This window comes from Plecotus auritus, assembly GCF_963455305.1.
Source record: "Plecotus auritus genome assembly, chromosome: X".
In the NCBI taxonomy this organism is placed as follows: Eukaryota; Metazoa; Chordata; class Mammalia; order Chiroptera; family Vespertilionidae; genus Plecotus; species Plecotus auritus.
This window is the reverse complement of record NC_137784.1, coordinates 50,561,285-50,583,492: the sequence shown is the minus strand read 5'-3', so window position 1 is coordinate 50,583,492 and position 22,208 is coordinate 50,561,285. Positions and strand designations below refer to the sequence as shown.

Below are 22,208 nucleotides of genomic sequence, written 5' to 3'. Positions count from 1 at the left end.
GTGTTTTGAGGCAGGCTTGTAGTGCTATGAACTAGAAGTCCTCTCAGGACTGTTTTGCTGTGTCCCAGAGATTTTGGGTTGTTGTGTGTTAATTTTCAATTATTTCCAGGAAGGTATTTTTTTATTTCTACCTTGATTTCATTGTTAATCCATTCATTGTTTAATGACATGCTATTTAGCCTCCATGTGTTTGAATATTTTTGAGTGTTTTTACTGTAGTTGATTTCTAATTTCATCTTATTGTGATCTGAGAAGATACTTGATATGATTTCAATCTTCTCGAACTTCTACAGACTTGTTTTGTGTCCTAACATGTGATCTATCTTTGAGAATGACCCATGGGCACTTGAGAAGAATGCATATTCTGTAGTTTTTGGGTGGAGAGTTATATAATTTAAATAGCCTGATCCAGTGTGTCATTCAGAATCAGTTTCCTTGTTCATTTTTTGTCTGGAAGATCTAGCCATTGAAGTCAGCAGGGTGTTAATGTCCCTTACTATGCCTGTATTGCTGTTGATTTCTCCCTTAAGGTCCTGCAGAAGGTTTGTTTTAAAATATATTTAAGTGCTCATATATTCGGTGCATATATGTTGACCAGGTTTAAATCCTCTTGTTGGATCAATCCATTTAGAATTATGTAGTAACTTTTATTGTCTCATGTGATGGCCTTCATTTTGACATCTATTTGTCAGATATGAGTATTGGTACCCCTTTTATTTCGTTTCCATTTGCATGGGAAAAAAATCCATCCTTTCACTCTCAGACTGTGTGTGTCTTTTGTTCTGAGGTGGGTCTCTTGTACACAGCATATAGTTGAGTTAAGCTTTCATATCTATTCAGCTACCCTATGTCTTTTGATTGCAACATTCAATCCATTTACATTTAAGGGTGTTATTAATAGGTATTTATTCATTGCCATTTTAATTCTTTATGCTTTTGAGTCTCTCTCTCTCTCTCTCTCTCTCTCTCTCTCTCTCTCTATCTCTCTCTCTCTCATTTCTCTCTCCCTCCCCCCCCCCCCCCGCTCCGTCTTTCTCGTTATTTCTTCTTCTCATTACAGCAGTCCCATTAGCATTTCCTGCAATGCTGGTTTGGTGGTGGTATACTCCTTTAGCCTTCTTTTTGGTCTGGGAAGCTGTTTATTCACCATGTATTTTGAATGATAACTTTTCTGGATATAGTAATCTTGGTCTCAGAACCCTTACTTTCCATTACCTTGAATACTTCATGCCATTCCCTTCTGGCCTGTAGAGTTTCTGATGAAAAATCAGCTGACAGCTTAATAGGGGCATGCTTGTAGGTAACAAAATGCTTTTCTCCTGCTGCCTTTAAGATTCTCTCTTTGTCTTTAATTTTTGGCATTTTAATTATGATGTGTCTGGGCATGGTTTCTTTGGGCTCTTCTTGCATGAGACTCTCTGTGCTTCCTGAATTTGTGTGACCATTTTCTTCACCAGTTTAGGGAAGTTTTCTGCCATTATTTCTTCAAACAGGTTCTCTATCCCTTGCTCACTTTCTTCACCTTCTGGCGCTACTATTATGTTAATATTATTACATTTCATGTTGTCCCACAGCTCCAATAAGCTGTCCTGTTTTTCAGTTGTCTTTTTTTTCCCTTTTGGTTCTCTAATTGAGTGATTTTTTTCTACCTTGCCTTCTAATTCACTGATACAATCCTCAGCTTCCCTTAATATGCTGTGTTTTCCTTCCAATGTGTTCTTTATTAGTGCTATGTTATTATTTCCAGCTGGCCATTTTTCATAGTTGTCATATCTTTTCTCACGCTTTGGAACACCCTTGCCATCATTATTCTGAACTCTACATCTGATTTCTTATCTACATTTCATTTAGTTCTTTAAATTATCTTTTTCTTTCATTTTTTTTCCTTTCTCTCAATTTTGGCTGTCTGTTTGGGTTTATATCTATGTGTTAGGTAGATTTGCTGTGACTCCCAATCTCTACCGTATGACAATGTGAGATGCTATTTGTGACTGGCCCTGAGTACCCTGTTTGGAACCATCAGCAACCCACAGCTTGTGGCTCCTTCTTCTGGGGCTTGGTGCCTTTGCAATGGACCAAGATGTGCACCTAGGTCTGCTTTTCCTAGGTCCAGACCCAGAAATAGATAAGGCAAGCACCTAAAGCCTCCAGAGATCTGCTTATGCCTGCAGTCTGATTGTTATTCAGTCTTGATTAGTCTTAGGCTATTGACCACAGGATGGGGCCAAAGGTTTTCTAACAGGATAGGGAAATTGCTCCCTCCCCAGGCAAAATCTCCCTAGATGGTAAAGGTCTCCTGCAGAAACATGTCCTCTGCAGTATGAGGGAATGACTCAGTACAGGAAACTGGGTGTCTGCCTTCTGAGCTCTAACCACAGAGCCCCAAACTCTGGCTTTTGCTCACACAGATATACTCTACTCTCACCTCCTTCTGCCAGAACCCAAGGTGAGTGACTGAACATGAAACTTTGTGTATTTGTCCTTTAAGAGGGTGCCATATTTCCAGCTGTCTCTCCCTGGCAGGCAGCAACCATGATGCCTTTCACAGCCACATTTTATGTTGGCATCTTTCTCAGTTCTGGTGCTCTGGGATGGTGGCCCAGCTTGGGGTTTAGATCCAGAGTTCTCAGTGGGAAGCCCTCAAAGCTGAGATATCCCCCCAGAACTTCAGTTGCTGCCCAGCCATTTTGTACCTCTGAACTTCTTACCAGTCTCTGTGTGGTCTTCAATTTCCATCCTTCATTATCAGGGTTCTCTCCAGCTAGTCTTCATTGATTATTCAGGATGCTTTTACTGTATTTTAATTGTAATTCCAGTTTGGTCCTGGGAGCGTGTCTGTGTAGCTTCCTCTTACTCTGCTGCCATTTTGTAATCTCCCTCCACACACATTGTTTAATCTAAGCATCTGATAGGTGAAAAATCTTATTGTTTCAATTTCAACTTAAATATATAATTAGAGCACCTCTTTATATATTTAATGACTACTCCTATTTCTTTTCTCAAGTTCCTGTTTCTGTTCTTTGCCTATTTATTTTTCATTTAAGTAAAGTTGGTATACAACATTACATTAGTTATATTAGTTTCAGGTGTATAATATAGAAATTTGACATTTTTATACCTTACAATGTTTTCATTAATATTTAAGAGTATTAACCATATTTGTTACATAGTTGGAGAACATACTAAGACCAAAATGAGAACCAGTGGATGTAACCCAGAAAAATGTAACCCAGACAAAGAATTAAGAGACTTGGATTCCAAGCCCCTTTTACACACTAACCTGCTGTGCAACTTACATAAATCAGTTAATTCTCCATTCCTCATTTTCCTCCACTCCAAAATGGAGGTATAATAGCTATTTAATTTCTTTGGCTAATAGCATTCCTGTAAATCTCAAATAAGATGTTTTACAAGTGCTTTGTAAATTGAGGAACCATATGAGAGTATAAAACAATATTTGCAAATAAGGCAGCCAGCCTGAAAACTGATAGAGTAAACAAAATTAATTGCATCTTAATTGAGTACAATTAGGATTCAATATGCCATAACATTTAGTTTTAAATATTTTATTACTTTAAAAATTAGTTAAAAACAGTTAATCTCTACAGAGCCATTTGCACAAGAGAATAGCATATATATATGGTATAATGGGCTAATTCAGGTGAGGGGGTTCTGTTAAAGCTGAAAGTCCATTATATAATAAAATAGGTTTTCCAAATGCATATGTTAACATTTTGACAAATTAGTTAATCTGTTTTTACTTAGGTAGACACATTTGTATAATTAAAATTAAGTATATATGAAAAGTTTAATTTCACAGAAAAGTTTTCTAAATGTCTTACTGTAATTTTACATTTATACTGAATATGTCTAATAAATGTGTGCATCCACCAATTAGCACAAATAAACAAATACACATGGCTGGGGGGTGGCTTAGTGTATGTCAGAACATTGGCCCAGGCCAGCACACATTAAAACTACTGCAGAAAGTCACACCACACAACAACAGAACCAATTACCATGGATGATGAGGTGTGATAATGTGCTAATCACTCAACAAACATTGTTTACAAGTGGTGACTCTTGGATTTCAATATGTAGACTATAATTGTAGACATGTAATAATTATTTATGTCAGCATAATTATATTATATAAAATATATAATAAATAGAGTATACATGCAATTATATTATTTGTCCATATAATTATATTATATATTATACATTTAATCTAGAGCAGAGCTCATAAAATGACAGTCCATGAACCTGGCTGGTGTTGCTCAGTGAACTATGAACTAAAGGTCAAGTTTCAATTCCCAGTGAGGGTGCATGCCCGGATTGCAGGCTCGACCCCCTGTAGGGGGCATGCAGGAGGCAGCAGATCAAAGATTCTCCAAGACCATGTGGATTCCTGCAACATAGAGAAATTGACAGGACTGCTCCAGCCATGAACAAAGAAGGGAAACAGTCCAGAGATGGAAGATGATGACGACGCCTTGCCATACTAGCAGTCAGCAGCTGTGCTTCGCTGCATGTTGCCCAGGTCCAAACCAGAGAGGGTTGGACTTGCATTGCCACCATTTGTCTACCATCCAGAACTGAAATATAATTGCTGACATGTACACATAAGGAACTGTTTGACATTGAAATTGGGATTCAAAAGAACTGTTGGCCCAGAAAGAAACTCACTGCAGACTGATTCATTTGCCTCTCAGCATAACCATTATTGTTTGTCTCATTTTCGGTTCTTATAAGTGTATTTCTAGTATCACATGATCTCACTCATCTAGGGGAAATAATGAACAACATAAACTGATGAATAAAAACGGACCCGGAGACAGGGAAGCATCAATCAGACTGTCAAACCTCAAAGGGAAGGTAGGGGAGGGTGGGGGTAAGGGGGAGAGATCAACCAAAGGACTTGTATGCATGCATATAAGCCTAACCAGTGGTCACAGACAACAGGGGGTTGGGGGCATGAGTGGGGATGTGTTTGCGATGGGAATGGGGGGATGAGGACAAATATGTGATACCTTAATAAAGAAATTAATAAAAAAATAAAAGAAAAAATAACTACAAAAAACAAACAAACAAAAAAAACACAAAGATTCTTTCTCATCATTGTTGTTTAGACCTTTATATCTTTCTCTACCTCTCCCTTCCTCTCTGAAATAAATAAACTATATTTTAAAAACTGATAGTCCATGAGCCAAATTCATCTGTGTTTTTTTTTTTTAATATATTTTATTGATTTTTTACAGAGAGGAAGGAAGAGTGATAGATAGTCAGAAACATCGATGAGAGAGAAACATCGACCGGCTGCCTCCTGCACACCTCCCACTGGGGATGTGCCCGCAACCAAGTTACATGCCCTTGACCGGAATCGAACCCGGGACCCCTCAGTCCACAGGCCGACGCTCTATCCACTGAGCCAAACCGGTTTTGGCATCATCTGTTTTTGTTAATAGAGTTTTATTGGAACAGAGCCATCATCATTTATTTATTAATTGTCAATAACAGCCTACATGCTATGGTCCACAAAGAATAAAATATTTAATTAAAGCATTAAAATATTTGACACTTTTAGAAAAATAAAATTCTGACACCTGACCTAGAGAAATGTATACTGTACTATTAACATTTGTTAACTGAGGGTGGTGATACTATGAGAGACATTCTGTTTCTAAGATATGTTTCTCCCAGAAAAGACTGTTCCTTTCATCTGATTTCTTCAAACGGTTAAGTATTACATAATTATAGTATTAATAGCAAAACTAAGAGTTTTACATTGGTAGAATATGTGTATATAGGTCTGTGTCATTTTGTTGCATGTGTAGATTTGTGTAACCATCACTGCAATCAAGATACTGAAATATTCCATTACCACAAAGATCTTCATGTTACACCCAGCCTTTCTCTCACTCTTCTATCCTTAATCCCTGTAAGTCACTAATATTTTCATCATCTCTATAATTTTCTCATTTCAGATGCTATATAAATGGGTAAGAGTATGTAACCATATGAAACTGCTTTCTTTCACTCAGCATAATGCCTTTGAGACTCGTCTAAGATTTTATACCACTCATGTAAGTTTTTGTGTTTATAAAAAGTTCATTAATTTTTGCCTGGCCAGGTGGCTCAGTTGGAGCATCATCCCACACACCAAAAGATTGTGGGTTTGATCCCTGGTTGGGGCATGTATGGGAGGAAACTGATCAATGTTTCTCTCTCACATTCACGTTTCTCTCTCTCTCTAAAAAAATTAGTAAAAACATATCCGTGGGTGAAGATTTGTTTTTACTCCCCCCCCCGGTGGAATATAATTTTTATTTACAGGAGACTGTAAGATATGAAATTCCACATAGAAATAAGAAACCCACTAAGAGGAGAAGCTTCATACAGTATGTACAGTTTGGAACTGTTTAAGAATAGATTCATTGTAAAAAGTGCTACAATAACAAACTACATTTTAAAAGAATTCTTAGTAGATAAATAGTAGGGCATACTTATACCACACATAGTACACAACAAAAAACTTTATGCCTCAGTTGTACAATCTAAAAATTAAAGGTCCCAGGAGTGCCATACTGAACTTGGAATGTATAAACTTCAGAGGTAGTTTCTGGCACAACATTTAATCTTCCTCTTCTTCTACAGAGAAATACTTCTCAATCAAGTTTAGTGAAGCTGTGTGCACAGACTCATTTTCATGATTCCATAGAGCTTAAATTTTTTTCCAAACCTCCACATTCTTCAATCATTTTATTTAGTTTCTCAGTTTCATCTAGAAGCCAGAAAGATATTTGAAATAGCATCCAGAATACCTAGAATAATTTTGGTATCTTTCGCAGTTAAGAGCTTCATCAGTGGTTCTATTATGCCATAATGAAAGAGGTATATAATCTGTTCAACTGTTCCACCACTTGTATAATTGGTCACAGTCAATACAGCTTCCTTTTGTGTCTTAAAGTCTGACTTAGAAAGAACAACCAGGAATGGGACTAATACACGATTCACAACTTGCTGTATCTGGTACTGGTGGCCAGCTGTGATGTTTGACATTGTCCATGTAGCTTCCTTCTGAATATTAGTTTTGGAGTTCATTACAGGCTTGGAAAGACAGCAAGTGCTTGCATTACAACCTACTTCTGTTCATCTGTCCCAAAGACAATATTTCCTATGGCTCTTAGCGCAGGAGTCACAATTGGCAATTCAGTAGCTCCTAGGAGCTTTGCAAGTTGGGGCACAGCTCCTATTTTCACTGCCACTTCAATCCATTCATTTGGACCATCAGTAAGGTAGGGAACTGCCCAGCAACTATCTGGTAATACTTCTGGATCATCTTGCTGCAAGAGATGAACTAAAGTAGAAAGAATCTGCTCAACAGCATTTAACGAGGGTACAAGATTCTTATTGCGACAAAGGTTTGAAAGTGTCCAGGTAAGCTTATGTAAGTAACCACATACTAAAGATGACATATCAGGAACTGCAAGAAGAGCCAACAGTGGGTCAATTGCACTGCACTTGACAACCAAGTCTTGAAAAACTGAACTATAACCTTCAATGTTTCCTAGAGCCCATAGGCTTGTTCACTAATGTGAGCAAGGGGAGATGACAAAAGAGAAATGAGTGCTAGGATGGCACCTCCATTGACTATAGCCTTGGTCTGTTCTGATGTCCTGGAAGCAATGTTAGTGAGGGCCCAAACAGATTCAAACAGGATGGGACTACAATCAGTTATTCTCAAGAAGGACACAAATTTTGGAATAAATCAGCCTGGATTATGTTGTCTATAGGTGGCTGTATTTCCCTAGAAAACAGTTTTCTCGCAGCCTGAGTAGCTTGGAGCTGGCTTTTAAAATTGTTGCTATTTTTGCCTTTGACAATGTCCTCAATAGAACAATTTATAGTGCCCTGGTTGTTGTGGTTTTCCTTCAGTAGAGAAGTAGGATCATCCACAAATGAGCTTACATTTCTCCTTTTCAGCATCTGGTCATCCTTCTTAGCTTTTCTCAGCTCCATATTAAGATCTATTTGGTGACCCTGCATTTCTGTACTGTCTTTCCGTTGTTCTTGAACCTGTTAAAGCAGTCAGCAGGTTAATTAGCATTCTCGTTGGTGGGCATGGATATGAGACAAAGGGAGAAGCTCTACACAGCCAGCTCAGGCTTTTACAGGAGACTGTGACCAGAGGACAGGCTGTGGTTTGGTTGCTGTAAAAACCTCCATCATGGGTCAGCCCTAAGATGGTGTCTCCAGAGAGGATATTTTTTTTAATTCATTATTTTTTATTGCTGTGTGATTTTCCATTATATAAATGTGGTAAAGTTATTTATGTACTCAAACATTGAAGGATAAGCCTGTCCAGTTTTCTCAGTGGTTAGAGCTTCAGCTGTGGACTGAAAGGTTAAGGGTTAGAATAAAGTCAAAGGCACAAACCTAGGTTGCAGGCTCATACCAACTCCAGTCAGTTGGGGTGTGTGCTGGAGGCAACCAACCAATGTGTCTCTCTCACATTGATGTTCCTCTCTCTCTGTCTCTCTCCCTCCCTTTCACTGTCTCTAAAAACCAATGGAAAAATATCTTCTGGTGAAGATTAACAAACAACAACAAACACTGAAGGACAATATGTACACTTAAGTGTTCCAGTCAACTCAGAATGGATATTTTTCAGATCCAAGACAGCATGCTACAAGATAGTGTGTGAGTGAGAAAGTGAAAGGACAGTGTGTGGATATGCAGGGAGTGTCTGTATTTGTGAGAGAGGGACAGCTATATTCCATAGGACTGCTGGGGACTGGCGGACTGGGCTCCCCTGGTCGGGCAGCCTCTACTGGTGCTGTAATCTCTCTGAGAGCAGCCAGCTCTGCTGCAGAGACTGCGGCCTCTTGAAGAGGAGACCAGCTGTGATCAGCAGCCCAGCAATACCTTCAAGCAGGGAAACCTCGGATACCTACCGGGACCCTACAACCACAATGCCCAGGAACCAGCTTCCTAAGCTGTGAACCTATGAACACTGGAACTCCATCCTCCCCAACTGTGAGTGCCTAAAAAGTCGGTCCATGGGTAGACAAAGCAGTGCCAAATACACGGACAGGCCCTGTGCCTTCTCACAGAGCAGATAGAAGGAACAGTTGAATGCAACAACACCCACCTGGAATTGGCAAATTAAACACAGCTGGTGAGGCAATCCATGGATGGAAAGGTCAGATATTGCCTAGGGAAAGTGCCTTTAAGTCAATGCAGGAGAGAGAGAGAGGTACATAACCAGACACCCTGAGAGGAATGATCATGAGGAGACAAAGAGACAGCCCATATATGAAGGGGAAAAACCCAGAAAAGGAAGTAAATGAAATGGAGGCAAGCAATATGTCAGAGAAAGAATTCAGAGAAATGGTCATAAGGTTGCTGAAAAGGTTGGAGACAAATTCAACAATATGTGTAAGAACCAAGAGGAAATGAAGAAGAACCAAGAAGAAATGAAAAACGACATTGCTGCAATAAATAACTCAATAAAAAGCATCAACAGTAGACCAGAAGAAACGGAGGACTGCATCAGTGAGCTAGAAGACAAAGTAGGAAAAAAAAATACCTAAGAAGAGCAGCATCTAGAAAAAAAAAAACAACTTAAAAAACAAGAGGAGAGCCTAAGGGAACTTTGGGACAACACAAAACAAAACAACATCCACATAAAAAAGGTAACAGAAGGAGACGAAACTGAGCAAGGAATAGAAAACCTGTTTCAAGAAATATTGACAGAAAACTTCCCTGATATCAGGAATAAAAAACTCACACAAGTCCAAGAAGCTCACAGAGTCTCAAACAAGATGAACCCCAAAAGACCGATACCAAGACACATTATAATTCAATTGGCAAACACCAATGACAAAGTAAGAATCTTAAAGGCTGCCAGAGAGAGACAGAAAGTTACCTACAAGGAATCTCCATCAGACTCTTGATTGCTTTCTCAACAGAAACACATCAGGCCAGAAGGGAATTGAATGAAATATACAAAGTCATGCAAAGTAGGGGTCTGAATCCAAGAATACTGTACCCAGAAAGGCTATAAATCAAGATTGAGGGTGAAATCAGGAGCTTCACAGACAAAAAAGAACTAAGGGAGTTTATTACCACCAAACTAGCAATGACAGAAATGCTAAAGGGTCTTCTTTAAAAAGAAGAAATAGGAAGGGAAGAAGGAACACAGGCATAAAGAATAACAATGGTGACAAACAGGAACATATCAATAACAACTTTAAATGTATGTGAATTAAATGCCCCAATCAAAAGACATAGGGTAGCGGAGTGGATAAGAAAACATGACCCATATATCTTCTGTCTACAGGAAACCCACCTCAGAACAAAGGACTCACACAGACTGATGGTGAAGGGATGGAAAAAGGTTTTTCAGGCGAATGGAAATGAAAAAAGAAATTGGGGTAGCAATACTTATATCTGACAAATTAGACCTCAAAGTGAAGGCCATAAAAAGATAAGGAAGGCCACTTCATAAGAGTAAAGGGAGCAATCCAACAAGAAGAAATAACTTTGGTAAACATATACGCACCCAATACAGGAGCACCAAAATACATAAAAAACTTCTGGGGGATATCAAGGAGAGATTGACAGCAATACAGTTATAATAGGGGACTTCAATATCCCACTAACACCACTGGACTAATCCTCTAAACAAAAAATCAGCAAAGAAACATCAATCTTAAATGACTCACTAGATCAGATGGAATTAATTGACATCTTCAGAACATTCCACCACAAATCCACAGAATATACACTCTTCTCAAGTGCACATGGGTCATTTTCAAAGATAGACCACATATTGGGGCACAGGCAAAGTCTCTTCAAATTCAAGAAATCATATCAAGCATCTTCTCAGATCACAATGGCATAAAACTAGAAATGAACTACAATAAAAACAATTAAAAAAAATCAAACACCTAGAGGCCAAACAGCATGCTATTAAACAATGATTGGGTTACCACAGAGATCAAAGAAGAAATAAAAAGCATCCTGTTAACAAACAAAAATGAAAACACAACAATCCCAAATCTATGGGACACAGTGAATGCAGTCTTGAGAGGAAAGCTCATAGATCTACAGGCCTACCTAAAAAAAAAAATGGTAATAAATTATCTAACCCTACAATTCAAAGAGTTAGAAATAGTGCAACAAGAAAAGCCCATCATAAACAGAAGGAAGGAAATAATAAAGATCAGAGAGGAGATAAACAACATAGAGACCAAAAAAATCAATACAAAGGATTAACAAAACCAAGAGCTGGTTCTTTGAAGGGATAAACAAGATTGATGAACCTGTAGCCAGGCCCACCAGGAAGCAAAGAGAGAGGACCCAAATAAACAAAATCAGAAATGAAAAGGTGAAATAACAACCGATCCCACAGAAATACAAATGATTATGAAAAAATACTATGAACAGAATGGATATTTTACCACTTCACATGCAATATCAGTCTCTTTACACTTTATTTCTATATTTTCATGATAATATATTTTGCATCTACATACATTTAAAATTCTACCAGATAGTATTATCATTTTTCAATCATTATGTGTACTTCAAGTAACTTAAAAAGAGAAAATAATTGTCTATTATATTTACAAAGATATTTACTTTTTTTTCTTTTTCTTCATTTCTGATATTCCAAGTAACTACCTAGAATCATTTCCTTCTCATCCAAGAACTTCCTTTATCCTTTCTTTTAGAGCAGGTCTTCTGATGAAAAATTCTTTTATTTTCATTCATCTGAAACTATTTTTTTTTTTCAGTTTAATTCCTAAAAGTTATTTTTACTGTATGTAGAATTCAGGCTGATAGTTGCTTGAGCATTTTAAATATGTCTTCTTGTCGCCATGGTTTGTGAAGAGAAATGTGCAGTCATTTGAATCCTTGTTTTCCCTTATGACTACATTTGTTTTCTCTGATTACAAGATAGTTTTGTTACCTTTGTTTTTAGCATTTTGATTATGAAGGATTTAGATGTAGCGTATTTAAGTTTATCCATTTTAAATTTGGCAAAGTTCCTTGACTCTGTATGTTTATTTGTTTCAACAGTTTTGCAGTGTTTTTAGCCATTATAACTTCAAATATTTTTCTACATAGCACCCTTTTTCTTTCTATTTTGGGACTCTGATGACATAAATATTAGAAATTTTGGTATTGTCCCACAATACCTAAACTCTGCTCATATTTCTTTTCTCTCTGTTTTCTTCAGAGTGAATAATTTTTATAGCCCTTTTTTTCAGGTTTACCAGCTCTTTTCTCTGTAATCTCCAATCTGATATTGAGTGTTTTGAGTTATTTTTGTAGTTATTTTATTTTTCATTTGTAAATTTTCTTTTTTATAGCATCTAATTCTCAGCCAAGACTTTTGATCTTTCCATTTATTTTACAGTGATATTCTCTACATCTTTGATTATAATAACTATTTTCAAGGGATTTTCTGATAATTATAACAAATAGGTCATCGCATGATTGCCATATTTTCATTTCTATTCCTCTTGAGAGTTGCTGAGATTTTCTTAGCTGTTTCTTTTATTATTATTATAATTTTTATTGGGGTCACACTGGTTAACAGATTATATAGGTTTTAGGTGCACAATTTTACAACACATTATCTGTACACTGTATTGTGTGTACACAACCCCAAGTAAAGTCTCCTTCCATCACCACTTATTCCTGCTTTAACTGCTCCAATCACAGATAACAGTATGGTGATTGCTGGGGGAGAGTAGATTGGGGGATAAGATTTCTCAGTAGCATGATAATTGCACCTACTTTCTTTTATCACAAATATTTATATTTATTTATTTTTTATTGATTAAGGTATTACACATGTGTCCTTATCCCCCCATTTCCACCTCACCCCCCCACTCATGCCCTCACCCCCCCATGTCTGTGTCAATTGGCTATGCTTATATGCATGCATACAAGTCCTTTGGTTGATCTCTTCCCCTTACCCCCACCCTTGCCTACCTTCCCTCTGAGGTTTGATGGTCTAATTGATGTTTCTCTGTCTCTGGATCTGTTTTTGTTTATCAGTTTATGTTGTTCATTATATTCCACAAATGAGTGAGATCGTGTGATATTTATTTTTCTCTGACTGGCAATTTTAATTTATGACACAACATCCTGAAGGAGTAATACTATTATGAAATTTGATGGGAAAATTTTCCTTTTTAGCATCATCTGTTGAATCAATGGAATCATCACTCAAATAGGTGTGAAAATCCCCATCAAATATAAAAAAAAATTCCTCATTTAATTTATGAACATGCTTAGTTTTAGGACAAAGAATCACATGTTTAGATATATATTTTTTGTTTTCTTTTTTTTTTAAATAAATCTTTATTCAGATTATTACAATTGTTTCTTCTTTTTCCCCCCATAGCTCCCCTCCACCCAGTTCCCACCCCACCTTCTGCCCTTACCTCCCCCCCCACTGTCCTCATCCATAGGTGTATGATTTTTGTCCAGTCTCTTCATGAACCCCCCATATCTCTTTCCCCCTGAGAATTATCAGTCCACTCCCTTTCTATGCCCCTGATTCTATTATATTCACCAGATTATTCTGTTCCTCAGGTTTTTAATTCACTTGATTTTTTGGTTCACTTGTTGGTAGATATGTATTTGTTGTTCATAATTTTTATCTTTACTTTTTTCTTCTTCCTCTTCTTTAAGAATACCTTTCAGCATTTCATATAATACTGGTTTGGTGGTGATGAACTCCTTTAGCTTTTTCTTATCTGTGAAGCTCTTTATCTGACCTTCAATTCTGAATGATAGCTTTGCTGGGTAGAGTAATCTTGGTTGTAGGTTCTTGCTATTCATCACATTGAAAATTTCTTGCCACTCCCGTCTGACCTGCATAGTTTCTGTTGAGAAATCAGCTGACAATCATATGGGTGCTCCCTTGTAGGTAATTAACTGTTTTTCTCTTGCTGCTTTTAATATTCTCTCTTTGTCTTTTGCTCTTGGCATTTTAATTATGATGTGTCTTGGTGTGGTCCTCTTTGGATTCCTTTTGTTTGGGATTCTGTGCGCTTCCTGGACTTGTAAGTCTATTTCTTTCACCAGGTGGGGGAAGTTTTTGGTCATTATTTCTTCAAATAGGTTTTCAGTATCTTGCTCTCTCTCTTCTTCTGGCACCCCCATAATTCTGATGTTGGTATGCCTGAAGTTGTCCCAGAGTCTTCTTACACTATCTTCAACTTTTTGGATTTTTTTTTTTTTTTTGCTTTTGCTTTTTCGGTTGAGTGTTTTTTGCTTCTTTGTATTTCAATTCTTTGACTTGATTCTTGTGTTCCTCTAGTCTGTTTTTGGGTCTCTGTATAATATTTTTTATTTCAGTCAGTGTATGTTTAATTTCTAGTTGGTCCTTTTTCATATCTTCGAGGGTCTCGTTATATTTATCGGCCTTTTCTAGGATATTCTTGAAAAGCCTTATAACTGTGGTTTTGAATTCTATATCCAGTCTTTTGTTTTCCTCCATTTCTTTCGTTTGTGATCTGTATCTTTGACGCCGCATTTTCACTGCTTCCCTGAGTTGGTAGGGTAAATTTGTGTGCTAGGTTTCCTATATGGCCCAGTGGGTCGGCCTCCCCAGTTAACCTGAGGTGGACACTCTTGGTGCACTCCTTTGTGGACTGTGTGTACAGCCTTGTTGTAGTTAAATCTTGATTGTTGTTGGTATCACTGGGAGGAATTGACCTTCAGGCCAGTTGGCTGTAAGGATCACCTGCGTCTATGCTGGGAGAAGTTCAGTGCTGGAGACAGCCTTATAGGATTAGACTTGCCAAATTGCAATAGCCTCTGTGCTCTGCTTGGATGGGGTGGAGTCTCAGGGCGGAGCAGACAGTCTTGGCTTCCCATCAGCCTTGCCCTTGTGCGCACGTGCAGACCTCTGCCTTCCCCGGCTCCCGAGTCTCCGCCCGAGAGTCCAGACTCCCCCCACAAGAGCGTGGGTCCCCAGGGGCTCGCCTGGAACCGGGGTTCAGTGCAGTCAGAACTGGGGCCCAGTGCGTTCAGGAGCCTCCTACTCCCTTCCACTAGGGAAAGCCTGTGGCAACCTCCGCAGCCTTTGTGCGCACTGGCATGCGCGCGCCTTCAGTCCTCCACCTTCTCAGCTCCCGAGTCTCCGCCCGAGAGTCCAGATTCCCCCCACAAGAGCGTGGGTCCCCAGGGGTTCGCCTGGAACTGGGGTCCAGTGCAGTCAGAACTGGGGCTCAGTGCGGTCAGGAGCCTCTGACTCCCTTCTGCTAGGGAAAGCCTGTGGCAACCTCCTCAGCCTTTGTGCGCACTGGCATGCCGCGCCTTCAGACTTCTGCCTTCCCGGCTCCCGAGTCTCCGCACGAGAGTCCAGACTCCCCCCCGTAAGAGAGTGGGTCCCCAGGGGCTCGCCCAGAACTGGGGTTCAGTGCAGTCAGAACTGGGGTTCAGTGCGGTCTGGGGCTTCCTTCCCCCTTCTGCCAGAGAAAGTCAGCCAGGCTCTCAGCCGCCCTTACTCTCTGCCCGCACAAAGACCCTTTGCCGTACCTCCAATTCTCTGTGAGCATTTCTCTTTCCTTCTAGTTGTAGAATTTTCACTCAGCCAGCTTTCCTGTGGTTCTGGATGGTGTCCGTTCTGTCTTTTAGTTGTAGTTTTGAAATTGTTGTGTGAGGCAGCAGTTTAGGTATTTACCTATGCCGCCATCTTGGTTTCCCTCCTAGATATATTTTTAATATTAGCTATAGCTATACTATTTCCAACTGTAGTTTTAATAATAGATCCATTATAAATTATTTTACTGGGGATTTCAATAATATCCATTCGAAGAGCTTTATATGTATCATGTATGCACAAGTCAATGGTTATTTTTAAATTGCCAGTGTGTGTCATATGTACTGGCCAGTCGGTCAGTACAACAGTTGGATGGATGGAGCCTTTTAGCTATACTAATAAAAGCCTAGGTGATCCTCAAGCACTCGTGCATGACATCATCACAAGATGGCTATCACAAGATGGCCACCACAAGATGGCTGCACACACAGAAGAGGTGGGGGACCAGCGGCCGCTACACACGGTGAGGCCTGGGGGTCTTGCAGCTCCATGTGGCACAGAGGAGGCCGGTCCCAGCAGAGAAGGTGAGTTGCTGCAAGGGAGGGCAGTTGTGTGCGATCAAGCCAGCAGGGGAGGGAAGCTGGGGGTGAGCAGGCCAGCAGGGGAGGGCAGATAGGGACAATCAGGCTGGCAGAGAAGCAGTTAGGTGTCAATCAGGCCATCAAGGGAGCAGTTAGGGGCCAATCAGGCAGGCAGGCAGGTTAGTGGTTAGTAGCCAATAGTCCCAGATTGTGAGAGGGTTGTCTGACTGCCAGTTTAGGCCCAATTCTGCAGGGATCCCAGATTGGAGAGGGTGCAGGCTGGGCTGAGGGACACTCCCCACCCTGTGCATGAATTTTGTGCACTGGACCTCTAGTACATCTATATATGTATAAAAGCCTAAGCGATCATTAAGACCAAATGACCAGGATGACCAGATTGACCAGTTGACCAGTCACTATGATGTGCACTGACCACCAGGGTGTAGACACTCAATTCAGGAGTTGCTCCCCTGGTGGTCAGTTTGCTCCCACAGCAAACCTCCCATGGGCAGCCAACTGCCCACAGCCCCTTCCCCCCACCAGCTGACCTCCATTGGCCCGTAGTGCTAAACCATTCCTAGGTGACTTGCTTGTGGGTTGGGGTTCGTACATAGCAGTCAGCCGACTTCTCAACAGAAACTATGCAGGTCAGAAGGGAATAGCAAGAAATATTCAAAGAGATGAATAGCAAGAACCTACAACCAAGATTACCCTACCCAGCAAAACTATCATTTAAAATTGAAGGTCAGATAAAGAGCTTCACAGATAAGAAAAAGCTAAAGGAGTTCATCACCACCAAACCAGTATTATATAAAATGCTGAAAGGTATTCTTTAAGAAGAAAAAGGTAAAGATACAAATTATTAATAACAAATACATATCTATCAACAAGTGAATCTAAAAATCAAGTGAATAAAAAATCTGATGAACAGAATAAACTGGTGAATATAATAGAATCATGGGCATAGAAAGGGAGTGGACTGACAATTCCTGGCAGAAGGGAGCATGGAGGATGCAGGAAGAGACTGGACAAAAATCGTACACATATGGATGAAGACAGTGTGGGGGCGTAAGGGCGGAGGGTGGGGTGGGATGCGGACAGAGGGTAGGTATGGGGGGAAAAAAAGAACAAATCTAATAACCTGAACAATAAAGATTAATTTAAAAAATAGAAAGTAGTAATGGTGAAAATGAGGGACATAAAAAGCTGTAAGACATAGAGCAGCAAAATGCAAAATGGCAGTAATAAATCCTAATTTGTCAGTAAATACGTTAAATGTAAATGGATTACAAGTCCAATTAAAAGGCATAGGTTGGAAGAAAGGATGAAAAGACATAAGTCTACTGTATGCTGTATAAAGGGAATTGTTCAAATAGAAAAGAAAGAACATTATATAGTAACATAAAGGCACTGGTTGATGGCACCCACCAAACAGCTGTGAACCCCAGAACACTGGTCCCCAATTGGTGCAAACATGCGGATTCAGAGGAGCTCTGCACTCCATCACAAAAAGGTGAGATTTCGCCTGGGATAAGGAGAGAGAGAACGACATAATCAGACACCCGTATAAGAGAGACCATAAGGAGACAAATAAACAGCACGCATATGAAAGAAAAGCAGGCATAACCTGAAAAAGAAGTAAACGAAATGGAGGCAAGCCACCTATCAGAGAAAGAATTCAGAGAAATGGTCATAAGGTGGCTGAGAAGAATGGAATACAAATTCGAATATATGAGTAAGAACCAAGAGGAAATGAAGAAGAACCAAGAAGAAGTGAAAAATGACATCGCTGCTGTAAAGAACTCAATAGAAAGCATCAACAGTAGACTAGAAGCAGCAGAGGACTGCATCAGTGAGCTAGAAGACAAGGTAGGAAAAAAAACCCAAATAGAGCAGCTTCTAGAAAAAAAAAAATTAAAAAGCAGGAGGAGAGCCTAAGGGAACTTGGGGACAACACAAAACAAAACAGCATCCGTATAATAGGGGTTCCAGAAGGAGAGTAAACTGAGCAAGAAATAGAAAATCTGAAGAAATAATGACAGAAAACTTCCCTGACATAGGGAAGAAAAAACCCACACAAATCCAAGAAGCTCACAGAGTCCCAACCAAATGAAACCCAAAAGACCGAAGCCAAGGCACATTATAATTAAATTGGCAAAACCAACGACAAAGTAAGAATTTTAAAAGCTGCCAAAGAGAGACAGAAAGTTACCTACAAAGGAACCCCCATTAGACTAGCGACTGATTTCTCAACAGAAACTCATCAGGCCAGAAGGGAATGGAATGAAATATACAAAGTCATGCAAAGGAAGGGTCTGAATCCCAGAATACTGTACCCAGCAAGACTATCAATCAAAATTGAAGGTGAAATCAGGAGCTTCACAGACAAAAAAGGACTAAGGGAATTTATTACCACCAAACCAGGAATGCAAGAAATGCTAAATGGTTTACTGTAAAAAAAAAAAAAAAGAAATAGGAAGCGAAGAAGGAACACAGGGGTAAAGAATAAAAATGGTGACAAATAAGTACCTATCAGTAATAACTTTAAATGTAAATGGATTAAATGCCCCAATCCAAAGACATAGGGTAACGGATTGGATAAGAAAATATGACCCATATATCGGCTGTCAGAGCGAAACCCACCTCAAAAAAAAGACACAAACAGACTAAGGGTGAAAGGATGGAAAAAGGTTTATCAGGCTAATGGAAATGAAAAAGAAACTGGGGTAGCAATACTTATATCTGACAAATTAGATCTCAAAGTGAAGGACATAACAAGAGATAAGGAAGGCCACTTCATAATACTAAAGGCAGCAATCCAACAAGAAGAAATAACTCTGGTAAACATATATGCACCCAATACAGGAGCACCCAAATACATAAAAAAAAACCTCCTGGAAGATATCAAAGGAGAGATTGAAAGCAATACAATCATAGTAGGAGTCTTCAATACCCCACTATCACCATTGGACAAATCCTCTAAACAAAAAATCAGCAATGAAACATCAATCCTAAATGACTCACTAGACCAGATGGAATTAATTGACATCTTCAGAACATTTCACCCCAAAGCCAAAGAATATACATTCTTCTCAAGTGCACATGGGTCATTTTCAAAGATAGACCATATGTTGGGACATAGGCAAAGTCTCTTCAAATTCAAGAAGATAGAAATCATATCAAGCATCTTCTCAGATCACAGTGGCATAAAACTGGAAATCAACTACAATAAAAAAATGCAAAAAAATCAAACACATGGAGACTACACAGCATGCTATTAAACAATGACTGGGTTACCAGAGAGATCAAGGAAGAAATAAAAAACATCATGACAACAAATGACAATGAAAACACAACAATCCAAAATCTATGGGACACAGTGAAAGCAGTGTTCAGAGCGAAGTTCATAGCTCCACAAGCCTACTGCAAAAAACAAGAAACAATGGTAATAAATTACCTAACCCTACCACTCAAAGAGTTAGAAAGAGAGCAACAAAAAAAGCCCAGTGTAAGCAGAAGGAAGGAAATAATAAAGATCAGAGCAGAGATAAACGACATTGAGACAAAAAAAAAAAATACAAAAGATCAACAAAACCAAGAGCTGGTTCTTTGAAAGGATAAACAAGATTGATGAACCTCTAGCCAGGTTCAACAAGAAGCAAAGAGAGAGGACCCAAATAAACAGAATCAGAAATGAAAGAGGTGAAATAACAACAGACCCCACCGAAATACAAAGGATTGTTAAAAAGTACTATGAATAACTCTATTTCAACAAACTGGACAACCTGGAAGAAAGGGACATATTCCTAGAAAAATATAACCTTCCAAAACTCAATCAGGAATAATCTAAACATCTCAATAGACTTATAACTATGGAAGAAATTGAAGCAGTCATGAAAAAGCTTCCAGAAAATAAAAGCCCGGGGCCAGACGGCTTCACATGGGAGTTTTACCAAACATTCAGGGAAGAACTAAAACCTATTCTCCTCAGATTTTCTAAAAATTTCAAGAGGAAGGAACACTTCCAAGCTCATTCTATGGAGCCAGCATCACCCTAATACCAAAACCAGATAAAGACAACACAATGAAGGAGAATTACAGGCCAATATCCCTCATGAACATATATGCCAAAATCCTCAATGAAATTCTAGCAAATCAGATCCAGAACTACATCAGAAAGATCATACACCATGACCAAGTAGGATTTATCCCAGGAATGCAAGGATGGTACAATATCCGCAAATCAATAAACATGATACATCACATAAACAAATTGAGAGTAAAAAATCAGATAGTCATATCAGTTGATGCAGAAAAAACATTTGACAAAATCCAACACCCTTTCTTGATAAAAACTTTCAACAAGGTGGGAATAGAAGGATCATACCTCAACATAATAAAAGCTATATATGATATATGCACAGCTAACATCATACTCAATGGGCAAAAACTACAACCATTTCCCCTAAGAACAGGATCAAGACTGGGATGCCCACTCTCACCATTCCTGTTTGACATAGTACTGAAAGTATTAGCCATTGCAATTAGACAAAAAGAAGAAATAAAAGGAGCCCAATTTGGAAAAGAAGAGGTAAAACTGTCCTTATTTGCAGATAACATGGTATTGTACATAAAAAAAACCCGAAAGACTCCATCAAAAAACTAATACACTTAATAAATGAATTCAGCAATGTAGCAGGATAGATAATTAACACCAAGAAAACTATATTTCTATACACCAATTGTGAACTTACAGAAAGAGAGACTGAAAAAAGCAATCTCATTTACCATCGCATCAAAAAAAATTAAGATACCTAGGAATAAATTTAACTAAGGAGGTAAAAGACCTGTAAGTGGAAAACTACAGGACACTGAAAAAAAGAGAGGAAGACGTAAACAGATGGAAGAACATACCATGTTCATGGATTGGGAGAATCAACATCATTAAAGTCTCCATACTACCCAAAGCAATCTATAGATTCAATGCACTCCCCATTAACATACCAACGGCATATTTCACAGACCTGGAAAGAACTCTTCAAAAATTCATCGGGAATAAAAAAAGACCTCGAATAGCTACAGCAGTCCTGAGAAAAAAGAACAAAGTAGGTGGCATCTCAATACCAGATTTCAAGCTGTATTACAAAGCCAGTGTTCTCAAAACTGCCTGGTACTGGCACAAGAACAGACATATAGATCAATGGAATAGAATAGAGAATCCAGATATCAACCCAAACGCTATGCTCAGTTAATATTTGACAAAGGAGGCATGAACATACAATGTAGTCAAGACAGTCTCTTCAATAAATGGTGTTGGGAAAATTGGACAGATACATGCAAAAAATGAAACTAGACCACCAATTTACACCATACACAAAAATAAACTCAAAATGGATAAAGGACTTAAACATAAGACATGAAACCATAAAAATACTAGAGGAATCCACAGGTAGAGAAATCTCAGACATATGCCGAAGCAATTTCTTCACCAATATTGCTCCTGGTCAATGGAAGCTAAAGGGAAAATAAACAAATGGGACTACATCAAAATAAAAAGCTTTGCACAGCAAAATAAACCATCAAAAAAACTACAAGAAACCCCACTGTATGGGAGAACATATTTGCAAATGTTATCACTGATAAAGGTTTAATCTCCAACATCTACAGGAAACTTATACAACTTAATAAAAGGAAGATAAATGATCCAAAAAAAAATGGGCAAGGTATCTAAATAGAATCTTTTCAAAAGAAGACAAAAGGAAGGCCAAGAGACACATGAAAACATGCTCAAAGTCACTAATTATCCAAGAGATGCAAATCAAAACAACAATGCGGTACCATCTGACACCTGTCAGAATGGCAATCATCAACAAATCAACAAAGGACAAGTGCTGGTGAGGATGCGGAGAAAAAGGAATCCTCGTGCACTGCTGGTGGGAATGCAGACTGTTGCACCCACTGTGGAGAACAGTATGGAGTTTCCTCAGAAGACTAAAAAATAGTAGATGAGTGGATTAGAAAACCATGGTACATCTACACAATGGAATACTACT

The 22,208-nt window shown here is 38.8% G+C and overlaps 1 pseudogene across 1 annotated transcript; it reads right to left on the bottom strand.

Annotated features, from left to right (window-relative positions):
• Positions 1-6,557: 6,557 nt before the first annotated feature.
• LOC308239595 (importin subunit alpha-1-like) lies at positions 6,558-8,126 on the bottom strand (annotated as a pseudogene). The gene has a single exon. The product of its transcript is annotated as an importin subunit alpha-1-like (transcript).
• Between the last annotated feature and the right edge of the window lie 14,082 nt (positions 8,127-22,208).